The sequence below is a fragment of the Rhinoraja longicauda genome, chromosome 2 (assembly GCF_053455715.1).
Source record: "Rhinoraja longicauda isolate Sanriku21f chromosome 2, sRhiLon1.1, whole genome shotgun sequence".
NCBI classification, from domain to species: Eukaryota; Metazoa; Chordata; class Chondrichthyes; order Rajiformes; family Arhynchobatidae; genus Rhinoraja; species Rhinoraja longicauda.
In genome coordinates this window covers 73,033,432-73,046,917 of record NC_135954.1, presented here as the reverse complement: position 1 = coordinate 73,046,917, position 13,486 = coordinate 73,033,432, and the positions used below count along the sequence as shown (strand labels likewise).

The following is a 13,486-nucleotide window of genomic DNA, read 5'->3' as shown; positions in this document are numbered from 1 at the left end:
CCTTAAAGTTCCTTTCTTTGAATGATACAGGCCGTGGTGAGGGATGTACCAGAGTTCTCCATCACTTTCAGCATAACCATTGTCAATCATTTCTGTGAGGAAAGATGTATATTCTTCGTACAACTTCTGGCCAGACTTGGGTTTCAGGCTCTGGATGCGCTGCTCTGCAATGCAACGGTTATTTGGCATGTTGGTGTTTTCTTACTTGAAAGATAAGTCTAGATAATAGTGTCCATCTGTCATCCTTGCTGAGCGATTCATAATGTCCAAGAACTTTACTTCTTCTCTGTACATTTCTTCTGTCTCCTTGCTGGTTCTTTCACTGAAGACGTGATTGTATTGTTTGACCAGTAGCTCCTCTAGGTTTGCAATGGATATTCGATTCACAGCAGCAGCAGGGCAGCCATTTACATCCCTGCTGTCATTGTCTCTTCTCATGGGACCATAAACGACCCATCCTAATAGGGTTTTCACAGAGTATGGTCCATCCCCTTGGCTATTGACCAGCTCCCAAGGTTCCAATACCTTTGAAGCATTTGCCCCGATGAGTAGGTCAATGCCAGAGTCTATTTCAGGAATCTTGATATCCTTCAAGTAAGGCCATTGTGTCAGATCTTCTTGTCTGGGAATATTTAGCTGAGAAACAGGCATGGTCTTTTGTGTGAATACATCCGATAGTTGAATAAAATCGTCTTTGTCCAGACTAGATATTTCCAAACCTGAGATACGACGATTGATCACAGTCTTCACTTGTTTCATGGTACGCAAGAGAATTTTGGTCTTTGGTCCTGTAATGTCCAGCCTTCTTATCAAGCTTTCTGTGCAAAAGGTAGATGGACTTCCATGATCCAAAAAACGCGTATGTTTGCAACACTGTCCTCCCCTTGTGGCTCTTTACAATAGACAATAGGTGCAGGAATAGGCCATTCGGCCCTTTGAGCCAGCACCACCATTCAATGTGATCATGGCTGATCATCCTCAATCAGTACCCTGTTCCTGCCTTCTCCCCATACCCCCTGACTCCACTATCTTTAAGTGCTCTATCTAGCTCTCTCTTGAAAGCATCCAGAGAATTGGCCTCCACTGCCTTCTGAGGAACTGCCTGCTGAGCTCCAGCAGATGGTCCCAGATTTACTTTTACTGGTACAATGGAGAAGATGCAGGTTTCATCACAGGCCCCAATATGCCCACACAGAAGATGAGAGAACAGTATCACTCGCAATTGGGTTTTTATTCTGTTCTGTATGTTCTGGTTTCTTTTCTTTGTCCTTTTGTTCAATGTGAAGTAATTCAGGATGATTTGGGTTGCACACATCACAAGCCAAACGACTCTTGCAATCTTTGCTCATGTGACCTATTTTCAAACATCCAAAACAGATTCCCTTCTCCTTTAAGAAGTCTCTCCTTTCTTTGTGCTATTTCTTCTTGATCTGTGGACACCGCCATAATGTGTGACCACTTTTGTTACAGAACAAACAAGAACCTTGTGGCTTGGCGGTAGGTATGTCTCTTTTCAATCCCTTTGTTGTCCGATTCTCTTGCACCTGTGCTTTTACAACTTTTGCAGTTGTTTCAAAATTGCTTCCTCTTAGTTGTGGCTTTTCTCTTGCCTTAGCAAAAGTAGAGCTTTTGACAGTTGCAACTGGCTTAGCATCCTGGATGTTTCCAAAATGTGGATCTGATAGTATCTTCACTTGTTTATGAAGTCTACCAGGTCAGAAAATCTTGCTCAATACCCAAGCTTTTCCTATAGCTTACACGCCTTCTCCTTCGACTTGTCTCTGAGCTTGTAAGGCAGTTTTAGAAGGATAGTCTTCATATTGGAAGCAACATTCATTTCCTCCATATTGGTGAGGTATTGCATTGCAACAACCTCCGATGAACAGTGAGAACGCTTGTAATGCTTTCACATCTTCTGATCTGATCACTGACCAGGCCAATGGCTTGACCATATATGCAGTGGCAATCTTATGTTCATTACCGAAGTGTTCTTTAAGTAGCTTCTTTGCCTTAGGATAGCCCTGGGCTGGAGGTAAGTGTTGACAGCTGCGGACTAAGTCTTTTCCTTGACCTCTTGTATATTGCTCTAGAAAATGTAAGCGGTCACTGTTATCATTAGTCTTTATTTGCACTTCTCTCTAAAATGCCATGATGAAAATTTCATACTGCAAAGGATCACCATCATAAACAGGAATGTCTCTTGGTATTAGAGTAGAAAGATTTTGTTGAGCCAGAAGAACAGTGATATCATTTTGCTTCTGGATTAGGTTATGTTTATCACCTTGGTTTCCATGATACGGTCCAGGAGGGTGTAGTGCGAACATGCCCCTGCACACCCTTTTGCTCATGAGTCTTTGCCTTTTGCCTTTGAAGAGAGTGTTGTTAGATGGGTCCTATCATGAGCTCCAGCAGATGGTCCCCGAGTTGTTTGTTTTGGTCTAACAACCTGTTGCACTTGATCAGGCAAGTAATCAGCTGCATGTGGCTCTAATTTAGCCGATGTTTCCCTTTGAGCAGTTTCTCTTTTCAAATAAGAGTTCATCGGATCAGATATTCTAGAGCTGCTTCTTGACCTCATTGCCTGAAGTACATTGTTTCTTACATTGGCTGCTGACAGTTCAGCATCAAATCCCAGTTGTTCTTTCTTTCTTCTCAGTTGTTCTTCTTTTATTTTCAATTGTTCTTGTTGTGCTTCAATCCCATGCTTGCCTTTCAGGTAGGCTACCCGTTCTACGAGAACAACCATATCTGCCTGAGCTTTCATGTGAGCAGAGAGCGTTAAAGATGCACATGATGACGAACGAGATTTGTGGCTCAATTTAGGTTTTAAGACATTTGAAACACTGTCATCAGGTCCATTGTCATCTGAGTTTACAACACAATGTTGTATGGCACTCCCACCAATGGAGTGTGTAGTTTGCTGACCAACCTTAGATAACCATGCCTTAGTAACCACTCTCAATGAAAGTGTCCACTGTTTAGTGAATCCACTGATCTTGTTTTTCAAGTTCATCTACAGGCAGTGATAACTTTGCCAATGCCTCGTGATCTTCTTTGATTTCATCACAGAGCTGGCTTAATTGAACCAAGTTGGATTGTACTTCATTTACATTTTCATTTGATTTCATGAGCTCTTTCATCATTTCCATTAACTTGTTAGCTTGTTTATATCTTTTGTTTTTCCTGTTCTGGTACTTCCCAATGAGCGATTCCAAGCCCTTGGCAGTGGGTTTGATAATCCTCTTTTCCTTGTCAGAATCTTTTCTGATATCTCCACCTTGTAGCTGAACATCAGATCTAACCACAGACATACTTGTACACTGTCCCTTTAAGACGTATCGACGTATCTTGCACAAGTATTCAAAATAACTGATATCATGTGATGCTCAAGGTCACTTCTTTGTTCTCAGCATTCCATTGCAGCAGCCGTCTTTCAATATAGGTTCTGATACATAGCTTTTCCAATAAAGCTTAATGCAGTACTCACTTTTCCTGCACGTTGGATTTCGAAGTTTCCAATCTCCGTTAGTCAGATTAGCGCAGGTGGTGACCCTGTCCAGTCTGTGGGATTCGGCGTCAGGCTTGTGAAACAAAACAATTCTTGTTCCGTCAAATTGATTCACAAGCTCCAGTCTCACTCATAGAGCCAATTCTTACTTATAATGGCTCTTCAGAGGCAATTCTTACTTTAAGTGTAATGGCAACTTCAGACTTTTCCAGTAAACTCTTCTAATTGCCATTACTCCACAGGGAGCCGGACTGATCTCGACGCAAACCCAACAGAGAAATTTTCCAGGCGTATTTTCAGTTTAATTAGTTGTTTATTGAAGTAGTTGTACAAACAAGAAGATGAATATACCAGGCTGTACTTATTTCGCATTCAAGTCACAGCTGGCTGCTCTGTTCTCCCCGTCTGCCCTCCACTCTCATTGCAGGTCTGGTAAGGATTGTATCCTCTCCTAGCTCCCTGTGTCTCCTCCCAGTTCCTGTGTCTCCAGATATACCACCTTATTCTGGCTCCTCCCAGTCTGTTATGCCTATATGTATTAATCTAACGATAGCCCCCAAGTGTCCAAAATAATACAACAAGATATATCTAGACAAAATAATATAATATGCTAACAGCAACTAGTCCAAACACAAATGGCTCCTACAGAGACTTTGAAGGTATGTGACGGGAATTTGCTAGGATAGACTGGCAAATTATACAAAAATGGTTGAAGGCGGAGATGTAATGGCGAAAATAAATAAAAATAAAGACGTTTTCAAAGAATTAGATTTGGCTCTTGGGGCTAAAGGAATCAAGGGATATCGGGAAAAAGCAGGAACGGGGTACTGATTTTAGATGATCAGCCATGATCATATTGAATGGCGGTGCTGGCTCAAAGGGCCGAATGACCTACTCCTGCATCTACTTTTCTATGTTTCTATGCCCTGTCCACATGAAGTAGCACATATCCGTCCAAATAAATACATTGAAGTTTTGCTCTTTAAATCCACAGATGGAATATGGGAAGGTGCTTGTTAATTTCAAACACCAGGTCAATTAATTGTTTTAATTTGCATTTGTGACGGTGTAATCGCAAGTGTGTGACAGAGTCGCGCGCAGATGTGATGCGTGTGGATGATATGAATTTGCAATAAGTTTAATTTATTATAGTCACGTGTACCGACCGAGGTACAGTGAAGAGCTTTTTTTTATTGTGTGCTACCCAGTCTGTGAAAAGACTATACTGGTTACAATCAAGGCCACAGTGTACAGATACAGGATACAGATACAGGATAAAGGGTATATCATTTATTGCAGGGGTAAAGTTCGATTCAAGAAGTAGATGGGAGGTCAGGACTGCTGGGAGGACAGTTCAGTTGCCTGATAACAGTTGGGAAAAAATGGTCATAAGAATATTTGCAGGTATGTTCTGTCGAATCCTCTTCCAACCCCTTTGAAATTCACTAAAGCTTGTTAGTGGGTGTGTGGAATTTAAACCAGAATCAAATGCAAATGCTACAATTTTGTTTTCCAGTCCTCTAAACCCTTGCATCCCAAGAACACTTTTAACTGTATGGTATTAAATACTGCTGGCAACTTGTAATTGGAAGTGGAACAGTAGGAGAAATTAATTAGTTCTATTGGCATAATATTATATCTTTTGACTTTTAGAGTAGTTTTTAACCCTGTAGAATAATTGATAATCGTTGATTCATAACGCCGCATCTCTGGTGCATTACGCAGTGACGGCTTGTTGGGAAATATTACTCTTTAGTACTGTTTCTCATGTACTTCTCTGGGGTAACTGGCAAACAAATTTCCAGGTACTTTTAAATACTTTAAGTGGGCTATTGAAATACTTATCACAAAGTGCTTTGTGATATTTTGTGTCTTTATTTTGAATTGTAAAATTATATTTAAAATTCAAAATCATGTAAAATTATTATTTGTTTTGCATTGCAATGATATATTTGCATTTTTGCAAGTGTCATCTATTTGTAACACAGCTGTCTTTGTGTTTGTTCTTCTGGGGTATTGAGATAACTTGTTGAGACCAGGTCTTCTGAATCTGCATCCTGACTCATTTCACCATTATTCTGCAATCTCTGCTTTTCAGATATCTGCTTATTCGGATGTTCACCTGTTTGTATTATTATTACTTGGGTTTGTCTTCTTATTCCTGTGTGAACTTGCTTGCTTTAAAGTCTTAGAACAGATATAAATTGGTGTTAAATATTTTAATCTGGGCACAATTTGTCATGGATTGTGTGTATTTCCCTTTCCCCAAATGTTGTCTTTGATTTGTGCCTTCATGGGAGGAGAATGGCAATAGCAGAACCAGCCTTTATTGCCCCTCCTTAATTGGTCTTGAACTGAACGAACGGGATCACTTCAGAGGACAGTAAAGCATATGGAGTCCTGTGTAGAAGAGACCGCTTAAGATGGCAGATTTCCTTCATAAGGTTGTTAGTGAAGCAAAAGGGTTTTCTGCAACAATTTATTTCTGCAGGATTTGTGGAATAGTTGCTGTGTGCAGTTCTGTTGTCAATCACTTTATAGAGATCCTGAGGCTGTAAAAATATTGTGTAAGCACAAGTTTTCTCTGGCCTTGCCACTGAATATCAGTGGAATGTTCACCCTGTAGCTGGACGGTAGTCTGATGTATATCTAACACCCACACATCCAGCAGGGGTCACTGGACACTGAACAGTTAAATCACTGACCATTTTTTATTTTCGCCTCGTTTACTTAGGTATATTCTAGCCAAATTTATTCCCATAAAATAATTGGGGAGAATCACTTGGGTCTAAGTTTTATTGGAAAGCAAAAATAGAGCGGAGAGCATAACTTTTTTTTCTTTTTCGTTGCCACATGGTTTTTTTTCTGTAGCATTTAACTATTCCAGTAGAATTTTTCTATTCACAATTCTAACCAAAAGGAGCTTGCCACATAGAAAATCTATTACAGAGTGTTTGCCAGCCTTTGAAGTGTTTGAGCATAGATTTACAGTTGGTAAATGTGGTGTCAATCCTCTTGTCATTGAAGTTTTAATGTAATTCAGACTTTTTTAAGAGGACTGCAGCAGAGTCCTAGTGTAATCAAAATACATGTTACATTGGCTCTGCAGTTAGTGCAGCTGCCGCACAGCTCTTGTCTAGGTGGAAGTTGAATGTTCTCCATGTGAATTTCCCTTGGGGTTCTGGTTTCCTTCAACAACCCAGAGATGTGTGGGCTGTTACATTATTTGGCTGTTGCAAATTACCCCTAGTATAGGTGGCAGTTGGGAGAATTAGGGGATTAATGTGTGTGTATGGTGTAGGACCAGTGTAAGATGGCAACAGGGCATGAATGTTTGAGATCAGTTTACAAGAGCAACAAAAAAATAAGTACAATTATTTTCGTATTCTATTTTCATGCAACCTTGAAGACCAATATTGAGCCTATTAAATGTTTGCTGTTTCTCGGAGAAATCCCATTCTCCTGCTCTTTTCCCAGTACTCTCACACATATTCAAGGGAGTCAAGGTTATTTAATTGTCACATGCACCGGGAACAGAATAATATCCTTGCTGCATCTTTACAAGCACAGTAACACAACAAATAAATCTAATGCATCAATCTCCTTGTACAAGATCATCAAATAATAAGTTTCTATTGATCAGCTGGAATTGTTTCTCTTCCAACTGATCAACAGAAACTTATTATTTGATGATAGTGCACAAGGAAATTGATGCATGAGAGAACATACTTTTTGTTGACATCTGTGGAGGTTACGGAAATTCATCCATGTAGAATTCATAAATCACCACACAAAAATATGTGATACTGAATTAAATTCGCTCTCACAAAAAGTAAATAAATACAAAATTAACTTTTTTTCCCACTCGTGGTTCTTGAAGCAGGTGCAGATGACGTGACATTGTGATTCGGAAATTTGCAATATGATCCATTTTCTAGGAGCGCAATCTTTCTGTAACTTGGGTTGACCTGTATTATTTACTTCTGTAAACCCCAGCTCTTGTTGGTAACAAAACAAAATCCAAGAAGGACAGAAGCAGAGACGAGTGCTGCAAAATATCCGGCCTTATCATGAATTTGTGGTCCCAGCCAATTCGTTATTTGAACATTATTAGATAACCACAGGCATTCTTGTGGGATGTGGTAATTTTGCCGCAAAAAGAGCAGCTCAAATATTTTTTTTAACTACTGAGAGTGACCACATACTGTTGTCCTGCTTCTTCATCAGCGTTCACAGGAGCTGTTATAGTCCAGCATCACTGATGAATGAGACTTGTTTTGAGCAAAGTTCGAGGCAGTCAAGTTTCGAGTGAGTACTTTTTATCGGGAAGGACGATGGGAGGCTACCTCAGAGAACATTGGAGTGGTCAAGTAACAGGGGAATGAAGGCATGGGTGAGCTGAGGCAGCCAGTGTTTGGCAGTGAAGATATAATGGTCTGTCCTGGCGATGCTGCGCACTTGTAGTCAGATGTTCATTCCAAAAATCTAATCACAACAAACATCGAGGCTACAAACCATCTGACTCAAATTGAAAGAATAATTTGGGAAATAAATAGAACTGGAATTAAGAGGTGGAGTTTTGTAACAGTCAGTGGTTTTGGTGTTTGTGGTACAGGTCGTCCCTGGGTTATGAATACCCAACATATGGATACAAGCAGAAATATAAACGATCTCCCATTCATTAAAAGCATCATAACATACTACAATTTAAAAAACTGAAATCATGTCTGCTTTTTAATATTTGAACAAATAGTTCCCTGTTTTCTTTTAGCAGTAAATTGTTGAAGTCTTCTACCATGATTGTATTTATCTAATTAATGTAATCTTAGTCATTGGATTACTATTGATTTGGTGATTTAAATGTTCTTTTAGACAAGATCACCGTTATCTGAAAATGCAATTATCATGATCAACATTTCAAGTTAATGCACATCTTGTGGCGGCTCCCAAGGGTCGGGCCATACTACTACCGACCCCTCGGCACGGGAATGGACCAGTCCCGGGAGGCGGTCCTGGACTCAGGTATATTAGGACAAGGTTTGGGCGCCAAGCCATTCCGGCAGACTAGACCCGTCTGATACCCACGATACAATAAAATATACCTTCCCGAAATACCTGGCTCCTTGCCTTTATCGACGCGCTACATTGGTGACCTCGACGGTCCATTCATTAGGATGGACAGAAAAGCAGAATCCGACCGCCCGTCCGGCTCGCAGGCCGACCAGGCCCCAGCTGTCGACGCGGTAGCCATCAAGCTCCCGACCTTCTGGACCACCCGGGCTCGCGTTTGGTTTTACCAAGCGGAGGCCCAGTTCCAGCTGCAGGGCATCACAGTGGATAACACCCGGTTTTTCCACCTGGTGGGAGCCCTTGACCAGGACACGGCCGAAGAGGTAACGGAGTTCCTCCAGGACCCCCCGGCCAACGGTAAATACGAAGCCCTTAAGGAGCTGCTGCTCCAAACCTACGGGCTAACCCGAATGGAGCGGGCCGAAAGGCTCCTCCACATGCCGGGCCTCGGTGACCGGCGCCCATCTAGCCTCCTGAAGGAGATGGTCGCGTTACTCGACGGGCACAGACCGTGCCTAATGTTCGAGTACACGTACCTGCACCTGCTGCCGGCCGACATTCGCCTGCAGCTCACCGACGCCTCCTTTGCAAACACCCGGGCCCTCGGCAGGCGCGCGGACGCGCTGTGGGCGGCGCGCCGTGATGACGTCAGTGCGCTAAACGTCACTCGACAAGCGCCCGATTTTCTCCGGTCGGGCGGGGGAGCTGTGGAAGGAGTGACAGCTACGTCCCGGAGGCCTGCGAGATCGCCCCCGGTGGCCATTGCGGGTCATGCACCTGCAGTCCCACACCAGCAGGCTCCAGCCAGCACCAGCAAGAGGTACTGGTGTTATTACCACCAGCGCTGGGGTGCGGCAGCCCGACAATGCCGCCAGCCGTGCACGTTTCCGGGAAACGCCGGGGCCGGCTGCCAATAGTCCCTGCGGTGGCCGGCCAGATTCACCGCCTCTTCGCCTGGGATCGGCGGTCCGGGAGCCGCTTCCTCGTGGATACCGGGGCGGAGCTGAGCGTCCTGCCCCCTTCGCCGTTGGACATTCGTTCTGGGAAGCGGGGGTCCATCCTCACCGCGGCAAATGGGAGCATTATTCAGACATATGGCGTCCGCACGGTCCACATCGTTTTCGGCGCCAGTCATTTTACGTGGTTGTTTACGATCGCCGACGTCTCCCAGCCGTTGCTCGGGGCCGACTTTCTGCGGGCTCATTCTCTCCTCGTGGACGTCAGGCAGCAGCGCTTGGTCCACTCCGCCACGATGGAGCCCATCGCGTTGCGGCTGAATGACCCCATTATACGCCCGCTGTCGTCCGTGGACTCCCATTTTGCTCGGGTGCTGGCGGACTTTCCTGATATTATGGCCCCGCAATTCCGGTCGTCGACCCCCAAGCATGGGGTGTACCATTATATCACAACTACCGGCCCACCCCTCCACGCACGAGCACGCCGACTCCCGCCTGAGAAACTACGCCTGGCACGACAGGAGTTCCGCACGATGGAGTCCTTGGGGATCGTCCGCCCTTCCAACAGCCCATGGGCATCTCCACTCCACATGGTCCCCAAGGCAAACGGGGGCTGGAGGCCTTGCGGGGATTATCGGCGGCTGAACGTCGTTACCGCCGAGGACCGATACCCCGTGCCCCACATCCAGGACTTCAACGCCCATTTGGCTGGGGCCACGATATTTTCAAAGGTGGATCTGGTGCGAGGTTACAACCAGATCCCGGTCCACCCGGAGGATGTACCCAAGACGGCAATCATCATGCCGTTCGGACTCTACGAGTTCGTACGGATGCCGTTCGGCCTCAAGAACGCCGCGCAGTCATTTCAGCGGTTAATGAACGGCGTGTGTCGCGGGCTGGATTTCCTATTTGTCTACCTTGACGACATGTTGGTAGCCAGCCGCTCGCGGCAGGAGCACTGTGCCCACCTCCGGCAGCTTTTCCAGCGGCTCAGCGAACACGGGTTGGCCATAAACCTCGCCAAGTGCCGCTTTGGCGTGGCCACAATCGACTTTCTTGGCCACCGTGTGTCCTCGCAAGGAGCAGTTCCCCTGCCGGACAAAGTAGACGCCATCCGCCGGTTTCCCCGTCCGTCCTCGGTGCGTGGCCTGCAGGAGTTCGTCGGCATGGTGGCCTTTTATCACCGGTTCCTGCCATCCACGGCCCACATCATGCGGCTGCTATACGAGCTGCTGGCGGGCAAGCGTAAGACCGTCGTGTGGTCCGACGAGGCCGTAACAGCCTTTGACGGCGCGAAGGAGGCCCTGGCTCGGGCTGTGCTGCTGGTTCACCCACGGGAGGATGCCCCGACAGCCCTTACGGTGGACGCCTCAGAGTTGGCGGTTGGTGCCGTACTGGAGCAACTGACGGACGGGGGTTGGCGCCCCCTGGCCTTCTTCAGCCGGCACCTCAACAACGCCCAGAGGAAGTACAGCGCTTTCGACCGCGAGCTCCTCGCCCTGTACCTGGCCGTTCGTCACTTCCGCTATTTTCTGGAGGGCCGCCCGTTCACCGCTTACACGGACCACAAGCCGCTCACTTTCGCCCTGGCAAAGGTCTCCGACCCATGGTCCGCCCGACAGCAGCGCCAGTTGGCCTACATATCAGAATTCACCACCTCCATCCGCTTTATCGAGGGGAAGGAAAACCGGGTGGCCGACGCATTGTCTCGCCCCGCCATCAATGCCGTGTTAGAAGTGGCACCCGGCATTGATTATTCTGCCCTGGCGGAGGCCCAACTAACGGACGGAGAGATGCCCGCCTACCGGACTGCCATCTCTGGCCTCCGCCTTGAGGATGTTCCCCTCGGCCCCGGAGCGACGACGATACTTTGCGATGTGTCGGCAGGTCAGCCGCGCCCCATCGTCCCGGCCGCGTGGCGCAGGAGGGTGTTCGACGTGGTCCACGGGCTGGCTCACCCATCCATCCGGGCAACGATCTCATTGGTAGCTGCGCGGTTCATGTGGCATGGTCTGCGCAAGCAGGTTGGCCACTGGGCCCGCACCTGCATTCCGTGCCAGACGTCAAAAATTCAACGTCACGTCCGGGCGCCACTCCAAGGGATCGGTCTACCCTGCCGCCGTTTCGACCACCTGCACGTGGACATTGTGGGCCCGCTCCCGCCGTCCCGGGGCATCACCCACCTCTTCACGGTGGTGGACCGCTTCACGCGGTGGCCGGAGGCCATACCACTGGCTGATACGTCTACAGCCACATGCGCTCGTGCGTTGGCCGCGCACTGGATTGCTCGCTTTGGGGTGCCGGTGGTCATCTCATCGGACCGGGGGCCACAGTTCACCTCCGAGCTGTGGTCGGCCATGGCCCACCTGTTGGGCGTGCGGCTGCACCACACCACGGCCTATCACCCGCAGGCAAACGGCCTGGTGGAGAGGTTCCACCGGCAGCTGAAGGCAGCGCTGAAGGCGCGACTCGCTGGCCCCGACTGGATGGACGAGCTACCATGGGTTTTGCTGGGCATCCGGACCGCCCCCAAGGAAGACCTGGCTTCATCCTCAGCGGAGCTCGTCTACGGGTCCCCGCTCACGGTGCCCGGGGAGTTCGTGCCCTCGTTGCCGGGGTGAGAGGAACCGTCCTCATCCACCCTACAGCGCCTCCGAGAGCGAGTTGGCAAGCTCGCACCCGTGCCGACGTCCCGCCATGGGACATTCCGCCCTTACGTGCCATCGGCCCTCCGGGACTGCGCCTTTGTGTTCCTGCGCCGTGACGCCCACCAGGCGCCACTCCAGAGGCCGTATGAAGGCCCATACCGGGTGCTGGAGCACGGACAGACAACCTTTGTTTTGGACATGGGGGGCCGGCCGGAGGCCGTGTCAATTGACCGCCTGAAGCCGGCCCACTTAGACATCGACCAACCGGTGCGGGTGGCCCAGCCTCGGCCACGAGGTCGCCCACCTTTGCGGGTCCCACCGCCTGTCCCTCCAACTGTGCCTCCACCGGCCCCTCTGTCGACCGATTACCGTACGCGGTCCGGTCGGGTTGTGCGACCACCAGTGCGTTTCGTGCCTCCGGTTCTGGGGGGGGAGGGTACTGTGGCGGCTCCCAAGGGTCGGGCCATACTACTACCGACCCCTCGGCACGGGAATGGACCAGTCCCGGGAGGCGGTCCTGGACTCGGGTATATAAGGACAAGGTTTGGGCGCCAAGCCATTCCGGCAGACTAGACCCATCTGATACCCACGATACAATAAAATATACCTTCCCGAAATACCTGGCTCCTTGCCTTTATCGACGCGCTACAATCTGATAAATGTGTCCATTTTTACAAGCAAGTGTATTTTAGTGCAATAGCAGAAAGGTGAATCACCAGGAATAGTTTCTGGAAGGTGGTAGATTATGGTTTTGTGCCAATGATCTCTTCTGCAATGCAGATTTTTTCACCCTAAGACATCGGGAAGTGCAGGTGTGGAATTAACCAGTCATTTTCTAATGGTACGATCTGCAGTGATCAAACTGAGAATCATTTGCTTAAATGCTTTATTGAGAAGCAGGGTCTTGGTTGAGCACTTTTTGAGGGCTAGCTAAATTAAATTAGGATTGTTGGATGTGTAATGTAATGTGAGAGGAAGAATGTGGAACAGAAAGAAGAAACATTTTAATTTTTGAGTGATTTCTCAATTGAACATGCATCTTACATGTTCTTGAGCAAGTGCAATTATATTTGTATTTTAATTTGCTTCCTGGAATCATTTGTGTTCTGCAACTGTAACATTTGATTTCCTTGTTCATAATTGATTCCAATAACTGGCTTTGTAAAAGAAAATATAGTAATGTATAATGGATCAGTGACAAGTTCACAGGCGGGTTTATGGGTGAATGACATTTGTGTGTCCATTAAGTGGTTGTAATACACCATCTACTTTATAAATCTGATGCCTGAATAGTATATCGAGTT

The 13,486-nt window shown here is 47.2% G+C and overlaps 1 protein-coding gene across 4 annotated transcripts in view; it reads left to right on the top strand.

Moving 5' to 3' along the window:
- The window catches only part of ube2e1 (ubiquitin-conjugating enzyme E2E 1), an 82,988-nt gene that overhangs the window by 58,376 nt on the left and 11,126 nt on the right, over positions 1-13,486 (top strand). The window lies entirely within an intron of this gene.